We start from the raw sequence: 10,141 nt of genomic DNA, 5'->3' as shown, positions 1-10,141 counted from the left end.
TTCAACTAGTTTTATTTTAAGGCTGTGAGTTGAAAATTATTTTTTATGTTTTTATAGAGTCAGCATTTCTTTTTCCACATGTTAACCATATCATTTGTTCAATATTCCTTCTTGCATCTCCAACTTTTCTTGTGGGGCTATTGTTTTTTGCCTGGAACACATCTTTTATAGTTCTCTTTATTGAGGGTCTGTTGACAGTAAACTTACTCAGTTTTGTTTACCTAAAAACCTATTTCCCACTGTAATCTTGAAAAAGAGTTTTACTGTATAAACACTAACATTCCAGCTATTTTCTAATAGCACTTCATGTATATTTTCTCTCTGTCATTTTAAGTTTCTGTTATGGTCCTTAAGAAGTTAAGTGTCAGTCTGATTAGTATTCCCTTGTGGTGAGTTTACTCTTTTCTTTATTTGTGCTTAAGAACGGATTGCATGGAGCACTGGGTGTGGTGCAAAAAAAATGAATACTGTTATGCTGAAAATAAAAAATAAATTAAAAAAAAAGAAAAAAGAAAAAAAAGTAAAAAAGAAAAAAAAGATTTGTCTTTGATATTCTTTTATATGACTGTGATATGTCCAGGTGTAGATTTGTTTTATTTATCCAGCTTGGGATTCATTGTTCTATTGTTATCAAGGTTGAAAAATTCTTAGTGATTGTCTCTTCAAATGCCCTCCTGTCTCCATTTTTTAGAAGTCATCTTTTGACAGAACTATAATTAGAAACATATTAGACCTCCCCACTTTATTCTTTAGGTCTCATAAACTCTTCCATATTGTCCCCATCTTAGTGTATATTACATTGTGGGTAGTTTCATTAGATGCTTCTCCAATTCACTCAGTCTTCAGTTATCTTCTCTGACATCTAATGTATTATTTAAGTTGTTAACTTCAGTTATTATACATTCAACATTTAAAATTTCCTTTTGATTCTTTAAGTCTCCTGGTTCATTTTAATAATTGCTTGCCTTTACTTGGAATTCCTCTTGCATTTTTAAAAAATTTTTAGAGATTTATTTATTTATTTTAAAGAGCCAGAGACAGAGCACAAGCAGGGGGAGGGGCAGAGGAAGAGAGAATCTCCAGCAGTCTCCCCAGTGAGTGCAGCGCCTGATGCCAGGCTTGATCTCAAGGCCCTAAGATCATAACCTGAACTGAAATCCAGAATCAGATGGTTAAGTGACTAAACCTCCCAAGCACCCTTCCTCTTTCATTTCATCAAACTTTGAATATACTTATCTTACGTATATATTTTTGGGAATCTATTTTTGTTGTGGATGTTTTCTCTTGACTCACCTGTGGAGGTTTTGCCTTGTTGTTTGTATGCTTTGTGCTACATGCAGTTTGAGCATTTTTACTGTGAAATTATATTTGAAATTATTTTACTGTGAAATTTATTATTGGTGCTTCTATAGGACCTAGATTAAGGGTGTAGTTTTTTTTTTTCTTTTTAAAGATTTTATTTATTTATCTAACATACAGAGAGAGAGAGCACAAGCAGGCAGAAGAGCAGGCAGAGGGAGAAGCAGGCTCCCTGATGAGCAGAGAGCCTGATGTGGGACTTGATCCCAGGACCCCAGGATCATGACCTGAGCCAAAGGCATGATTGGTGAGCCACCCAGGTGCCCCAAGGATGTATTTTTCAAGAGTGAATTGTGTTGTTGTTGTTGTTGTTGTTTTTAAGATTTTATTTACTTGTTTGATAGAGATCACAAGTAGCCAGAAAGGCAGGCAGTCAGAGAGAGAGAGAGGGGGAAGCAGGCTCCCCACCGAGCAAGCTGAGAGCCCGATGCGAGGCTTGATCCCAGGACCCTGAGATCATGACCTGAGCCGAAGGCAGCAACTTAACCCACTGAGCCACCCAGGTGCCCCAAGAGTGAATTGTGTTTGTATATTTTAAGTGCTGGAAAGGGCTTTTGACCCAGAAAATCTTTATTTAAAAAAAATTTTTTTAAAGATTGATTTATTTATTTGAGAGAGAGCGAGAGGGAGGGACAGAGGGAGGGAGAGAAAGCTGGAGCAGAGGGAGGAGCAAAGGGAGAGGAAGAGAAATCCTCAAGCAGCCTCCCCTCTGAGCTTGGAGCCTGATGTGAGGCTTGATCCCAGAACCCTAAGATCATTACTGGAGCTGAAACCAAGAGCTGGACGTTTAACTGATTGAGCCACCCAGGCATCTCCAGAAGACCTTTAAATTAAGTTTTTAAGTTGTTTTTTAGGAAAGATGACATACGGACAACAATTTATAGGAGAGATACTCTTTCTCCTTTCATTCCTATCCAATGCTGAAAGAGTTAACTTTCTATGTGAGGCATTTTTCCTTTTCTCCCCTCTTTTAGTTCACATTTTTGTTAATGATACTGATATAGTGATTTAGAAATCTCAGCTCTTTGAGGGGCCTCTATTTCTACTATCTACCTTGTACTGGCCTTATGTTTCATAATCTCATTTTGGACAACTAGAAGGTTGTAATAAGTATTTGAATCTGTACATATATAAAGGGCAGTTACTTTTTTTTTTTTAAAGATTTTTATTTATTTATTTGACAGACTGAGATCACAAGTAGGCAGAGAGGCAGGCAGAGAGAGAGAGGAGGAAGCAGGATCCCTGCTGAGCAGAGAGCCTGATGCGGTGCTTGATTCCAGGACCCTGGGATCATGACCCAAGCCAAAGGCAGAGGCTTTAACCCACTGAGCCACCTAGGCTCCCCAAGGGCGGTTACTTTTAAAATGTTTGCTTACCAGTCTGAATTCATGCTCTTACTTGTATCTCATAATTAAGAATTTTTCCTATGGTCTTATAAGCATAGTTCTTAGTATTTACAAATACCCTTTTCTTATTTTATCTTTATTTCTAGGTATTTTACAGAAAGAAAGTAGGTAGCATTTTCAATGAAACATATTTACAGAAAAATATTAGAAATTTTGTTTCTTAATTCTACTTGTGAAGCCATGGATTGCCCTGGAAAATAGTTATTTTCATCCAGAACTTAAAAACTTAGTACAGTATATTGCACAAATAATCATTTTCAGTAATTTCTCCTGAACTTTTAAGACATTTGTCTCCATTTCATTCCTTATTTTGTATGTTGTTTTCTCTCATTTATTTTTCTTAGAAATATTAATGGCCAATTTATTTCATTTATTTCTTCAAAGGAACTCCGCTTGGATTTATTCAGCAATTACACTGTTTAGTCTATTTTCTAAGTCTTAGTTAAGTGTATGATTAGTATATTTTAATTTATCTAGATTTTGTGAATTTTTCTCTTAGTCTATTTTTGGCAAAGTTATATACATTTCAGTATCAGTGTTTTCATTTTGTAATTTTCCAGATATTTCTAAGTATTTTCTACATAGCCTTCTTCTGACATGCATATTAAAGAAACCATGTATGTTTTTCTCAATAAATTTTTTGTGTGTCTGCTTTATTTCCTTTTAGAATTGTTGTACTGTTGCCAAAAATACAGTTTGTAGGGGCTCCTGAGTGGCTCAGTGGGTTAAGCCTCTGCCTTCAAGATCAGGTCATGATCTCAGGGTCCTGGGATCGAGCCCTGCATCGGGCTCTCTGCTCAGCGGTGAGCCTGCTTCCTCTTCTCTCTCTGCCTGCCTCTCTGCCTACTTGTGATCTCTGTCTCTCTCTCTCTCTGTCAAATGAATGAATAAAATCCTAAAAAAAATACAGTATGTAATAGTCTTCTTTTCTGAAGGTTTTTAAATTTTTCTGACATATGATCATTATTAAAAGTATTCCATGGATCCTTAAAAAGAATGTGTATTTTATATTTACAGATGATAAGGTTTGATTTAGCTCTTTTTAAATTTATGTATCTATTTCTCTAGTTTTGCTTGTATCTACCTATTATATCAAATTGCTTTTGTATTACTTGAGTGCTCCATGCCCACAAATTTTTACCTATTTCACCTGCATTTTCATGGGTTTTGCTCCATATACTTCAGTTCTACTTATTTCAGTGCTTTAAAAGTTGCTAGTTATAGTCTTATATGACGTATTTTTGGTAAACCTCCTTGTTTCAGGCATTTAATCAATTTTACCTTGATTCTGAGTCTGATAATAATAGTAATGTATTCTTACTTTCCTTTTTAATGAGTCAAGTTTTTCCTCTGCCCTTCCTTCTTAGCAGCTTTTTGAGGATGTTTTGTGTTGGACATGTGAGTTTTTATTTTGATTTAATATCAACATTTAAAATAGAATTTGCTTATTTATTCTATTGTCATTACTCATGATTGCTTTAACAAAATTATTGTGGTTTTACATCTGTCTGCTTCATTTTCTCTTATTTTTTAGGATATGCCCTTTTTCCTTCCCTTAAAAGCATCTTTAATACAGTTTGATATTTTTTCTTTAAAGATTTATTTATTTATTTATTTTAGAGGAGGCAGGGGAGAAAGAGAGGGAGAAGGAGAGAAAGTCCTAAGCACACTGTGCTGAGCGCAGAGCCTGGTGTGGGAGTTGATCTCACAACTCTGAGATTGACACCTGAGCTGAAGCCAAGAGTTGGTTGTTTAACTGCGTGGGCCCCCCAGGTGCTCTTAAAGTTTGAGAATTTTGTCATTATTTTACTATCTGGAAATTTTGAAAGGCATACAGTTTGTTGTTAGCTCTACTCGTAGTTATGCTTGTAATTTTAAGTAACTTACTCACATTTGTATTTCATAGCATATACTGTATATTATGAAATTCTAACTTACAGAATTCTGTCAACTCTCTTGTGAAAGATGAAGACAAATCACATGATTCACCGTCATCAACTTCTGCTCTTTTATTCTATTTTTTTGTTTTTGTTTGTATGATCTGGATATTTTATACCATTCTATCATAGTTAGCCTATTGTTATTTTCATATTTATATATTTTTAATGTGCAAATCATGGTTGTGTAACTATAACTATCATTATTTAAACTTCCTTCTGGGCTGCATGGGTTAGCATTTATTGTGTCTTTTCATATTCAACTTCTCTACTTTTGACCACTGAATTCTGATATCTTTTTCCTTTGCATGAAGTGTGTCTTTCACTAGGCTTTTTAAGGAAAGGCATAGGAATAATACATCTCCAAAAACTTTACTAAGTAGAATATTAAATTTCTGTTGAATGTGATAAAAAGAAATCTCACAAAATAATAGTAATTCAACACACACAAAACAGATAATCATGACTTAAATAAGGTAGACGTTTATTTCTTTTCTCTGTACATCATAACAGGCACATAAAACAGCATGTTAAGATACACTAAAGCAAGAATTGCTTGCAGCTGTGCTTTGCACATATTATTTCATTTAATCTTAACAAAAGCCCCTGAGGTGGTATTGAGGATTTTCTATTCTAAAGACTGAAAATTAACAGTTCAAAGGGCAAAAATCTGTGGCCCATTACTAGTGGGTGACAGGCTTGGGTGTTGCTCTTGGCATCATCTACCCCTCCCCTTGTCTTCACTTCAGCATACTGTCTTTGAGGAATTTAGTGGCGTAATGTAAGGATAAAGTGTATAGGGACAGAGCTGAGCTATCAGTGGATTCTTCCTGGGAACAGTCTTCCAAGGAAGTATCAGACAACAATAGTATTTGAGAACATCTCTGAATAATTAATTCATGTTTTCAGGTGAGCCAGGAATGAGAAAGCATTCTAGGCTAAGAAGACAACAGGTATGAGCAAAAGGTATGGAAGCTTTTGTTCCTTAAAGGAATGACTTAAAACTTTCTGTTCATTTTCATTTTCTTTTAAAGATTTATTTATTTGAGAGAGAGTGTGTGTGCACATGTGTACACTAGTGGGGGAGGATCAGAGGGAGAGCATCACAAGCAAACCCCAGGCTGGGCATGGAGCCTGATGTGGGGCTTGCCTGGGGGCTTGATTCCATGAACATGAGATCATGACATACGCTGAAACCAAGAATTGAATGCTCCACCAACTGAGCCAGCCAGGTGCCCCTAAACTTTCCCTTCATTTCTAGACACAAATGAGGCACTTAATAAAGTCTTGTTGACTTAATTTGTATAGTCATTCTCTTTATCCTATGCAGCAGACATGTTCCTGGCCTCTTTAATATTGCCTTCCCCTTTCTCCTCAGTAAGAAAACGTGTTTCGGGTTTTGTTGTTGTTGTTGTTGTTGTTGTTTTGTTTGTTTGTTTGTTTTGTTTTTTTTAAGAGGCAGTATACCCCTAGCCAGAAGACTGTGGTTCCTAGCCTCCCTTGCAGCTTGAGGACATAAACAGAAATTGTGAGGAAGGCTTCTGGAAAGTTCTAAAAGAGATGGATAGACAGCTTGTTCCTTTTTGGCCTTTTCTCATATATTCTGATTCCTTCTTAGAACCATGCATTCACAGTCATGGGTCCAGTGGCTGGGACCAAAGGTCAGCCTTGAGGTTGGAAACCATGTGATAGAGATGATAAAACTGGACAGTGAAAGGATCCTCTGTCCCTGACTACAGTGTGAGGTTACCCTACCAATTCTGAATATCTATTTAAAGAAATTCTTTATGCAAAAAATAAATTTCCATCTTGTTTCAACTACTGTTATTTCTGTCCTCTGCTATTGCAGCCAAATACAATTCCTGAGTAATGTATCCCAAATTCAGTATCAATTCCAGGAGGGTGGATGACTGGGGCACTTACAAATACTTATGGTTAGAAATTACTAGTTGAAAAATGTGCAGAAATACTGGGAAAATTTCCCAGCTGGACCCCATTCCCAAGGTGGATCTCAAAGACAGTTTTATATCAACTATATAACCTGGAAGAATTCCAGAAGCTTTTCAAGGAAGAGAAAGTGGCTGCTGTTGCTGCTGATACTGCTATAGTTGAGTGGAAACTGAAAGGCTGGAATGATGACCTTTCAAGAAGAACAAATGTTATTAAATAATGGATTTTGTCCCACCTCCTACAACAGTCAAGAGCAAAAGGATGAAAAGGGAATCCTATTCTTCTATTAATAACGCTGAGAGTCAGCCTCATGCTGACAAAGCAGAAAGCAACTGTAAAATTAGCAGTTTTGCCTGCAAATTAGCCCCTTGCAAAGCCATAAAAAGAGAAAAGGAATTAAGAAAAAAGTTCTATTAATGGAGTCAAGGATGGAAAAACCAAGAATGACAGAGCATAAATACCCAGAAAACTGATACTTATTTTAAGGAAGATATTATTCAGGTTTTAAATAGCTGCTTATAGCTGTGTATGAAGAAAGTGTTAATTTATAGCCCTTGAATCAGTGGCCTTTCTTAATGGCTCCTTGGAGCAAATCTATCAGAACTTGAAGAGCACAAGGCTTATCTTGATGTTAATGAAAACTACCCTAGCCACCCCTATCTGGGATATTACTATTCCACTTTAGAATGAAAGGCAATGCAGTAGGTAGAAAGATGTTAAATTTCAGAGGCAGACAAAGTTAGGTTTGAACCTGTTTCTGTCCCTTGCTAGCCTTGAGAAAGTCTTTTTACCATCCTGGGCTGCTGTTTTACCTTCTATCAAAGCAGACAGTGATTATGCACTATTGTGTTAGTAGCATTAAATTAAGTAAGATGCAAAGAATTTGGTCCCTATGAGGTTGTTAGCAAATGTTAATCTCTTTCTACCTTTTCTTCCGTATCAGAAGGTCAGAAACATCAGACTTGGCAAACCCATGACAAGCACTTAAATTGAGCTCTGTGAAATTCTCCCCATAAGAAGATCAGTTCCTACAGGGGAACTGAACACATTTTCATAATTTATGACTGGTCTCAGACAACAGGCCCCCTTTTGTAATTTTATGAAAATGATAAATCAATATTCAATAGTAGGAAATAATCAGAAGAAAGGAACAGGGACATCTTTAACAATAAAAAGGCAGGGGGCTCCATTACCAACAAGAATCATACCCAGGAGGAGAAATTTGAAATTGGTGCAGTTTGCTTCATTATAGCATTGGCAGTTTTCACAGCTGTAGTCATCTAATTTTATCTAAGAGAAGGTGAGGAGTTTGGGGCTCCCTTGGAGGGTGGGAGTGAGTCTCTTCCTGCTTTCTTGGTTCAAAAGTGTATTTTACATCTGAAACATAGATTTTTCCTCTTGGGGCTGAAAAATGACAAAAGATAGACAAAGGAATTAAATTCACAGATGCACATGAAAGGCAAACACTGTTTGAAGGTGGATAAATTATTGAAAAAGATCTTAACAGCACTTTAAAAAAATCTCCTGGTTGAAGGCTGTGGCTTGTAAGACTGGGCAAATTTGTAAAACTCCATCTGAACCAGAACCATGAGTCAGAGCTGCCACCGAACATTGTAACGTAAACCCAGACTCCTTCCCCTCCAAGTTCTTCATATCTTACTGAAGGTCACAGGATCTGGTTTAGATGGGAGTCTTAGAAATAACTGAAATTCCTCAACAACATTACCATTGCGTGGTCTTTCTACTTGTGTTTGAGCACCTCCAACAATAGAGAAGTACGTTCCTTCCAGAGAGGGGTTTAGTATAGTTCAACACAAATGAGTTGAGATGTTCTAATTGCTAGACCATTATTTGTGTACAGGATATACATTAATTCCCTTTGGCTGCCATAAAAGAGTACCACAAATTAGGTGGCTTAAAACAATAAAAAATTCATCATGCTACAGTTTTGAAGGCACAAAGTTTGAAATCAAAGTGTTTGTAGGGTCATGTTCCTTCTGAAACCTGTAAGGGAAAGTGCTTCCTTGCTTCTAGCTTCTTGATTCTGCATTAATATAACCCTCTGCAGAATTTTTTGTATATGTAATATCCTGCACATATGTTTGGGTTGACTTAATCCTTTGCATAATTTTTAACTCTAAGTACAAGTAGTCTCCTTAAAAAAGAAAAAAGAAAAGGGGCGCCTAGATGGTTCAGTGGTTTAAGCCTCTGCCTTTGGTTCAGGTCATGGTCTCAGGGTCCTGGGATGGAGTCCTGCATTGGGCTCTCTGCTGAGCAGGGAGCCGACTTCCTCCTCTCTCTCTGCCTGGTTCTTTGCCTACTTGTCATCTCTCTCTCTGTCAAATAAATAAATAAAATCTAAAAAAAAAAAAGAAAAAAAAGAAAAAAAAAGAGGACCAAGTTGCCACTGAGGACCCTCATGACACAGTCAAGATTGAGACCATGAGCTGTATTCCTTTCAAGAGTGGGCAGCCAAAGAAACAGGGTATCCCCAGATAGTGGGAAGAAACTCTGAAAGGGTGTAGAGAGAACTCCAGCATCTGGAAGAGCTGAGCAAGAGGCTGTGGAAGGACATGAAGTGTGAGATAACCTTGGACTTATTTTCCATCCCCCTCTGTGAGCAAGCCCAGGATTTTCTGAACTTACTGACAGCTGAGGACATGGCCATGAAGTGGACGAATGCCCTTCATCAAGGGAAGAGGAACCAAATCCAAAAGACTGTGACTGAACCCTTATGGAAGTTTGGCAGTATCTTCCCTAGCCTTACATGGTGCTGAAATGGCAGAACAGCGCTCATAGGACTGTAGAAGATCGCAGGCCAAGGTGGAAAAATACATGAAAGAGGACAGGTCAAGGCCAGTGCTGGCCAAACTCCCCCAGGTCCAAGCAGAGCCTTGGCCTGCATGGGATGACTTTGGCGCCAAGAATAAGTAGTTCCTGCATAAGATACTACAATAATCAACTACGTTAATTCCAGCTCAGCTTTGAGTCCCTGATTTACGAACAGGTGGTAGAATAGTCTGAAATGCATAAGGTCTTTGGAGACATGACCCAACAGCTTGGCCAGCCTGGACACCTGGACAAGCAGCAGGAGTGGAAGAATGAGGCCAAATGGAGTGAGCTCAGACCCCTCCTCTGTTGTGGCTGGTGACTGAATCCCAGTCACCCTTAGAGGATTCCTGGGACCCAAGTCAGTCTCTCAAGTAATCTCAAGCTTAGGCTCAGGTGTAAGCTCAGCAAAAAGTCCTTACATGGAAGAAGTATGGCGGCCCATAGGCTAGGGATAGAGGCAGCTCCTGCTGCACTTCAGCAGCGCTTGGCAATGAGCCTGACACCAGACACCCTAAGCAGTAGCTCTCTCCCTGCCCAATAGCCATAGCCTGCAGACACAGGTGAACAGGGTAAAAGACCCAGGGACTTTCCTATTTCCAAAGAACTGTCCAAAGTGCCTAGGGCCAACAACAAGCTTCCAGCCTTCCGAAGGCATAG

The 10,141-nt window shown here is 38.0% G+C and overlaps 1 pseudogene; it reads left to right on the top strand.

The window, feature by feature from the left end:
• Window positions 1-9,094: 9,094 nt before the first annotated feature.
• LOC116568202 lies at window positions 9,095-9,803 on the top strand (annotated as a pseudogene).
• Window positions 9,804-10,141: the final 338 nt, after the last annotated feature.

This window comes from Mustela erminea, chromosome 10, assembly GCF_009829155.1.
Source record: "Mustela erminea isolate mMusErm1 chromosome 10, mMusErm1.Pri, whole genome shotgun sequence".
Taxonomy (NCBI): domain Eukaryota; kingdom Metazoa; phylum Chordata; class Mammalia; order Carnivora; family Mustelidae; genus Mustela; species Mustela erminea.
Note: the sequence above shows the minus strand (reverse complement) of the source record. Positions and strands in the feature narration are given on the sequence as shown.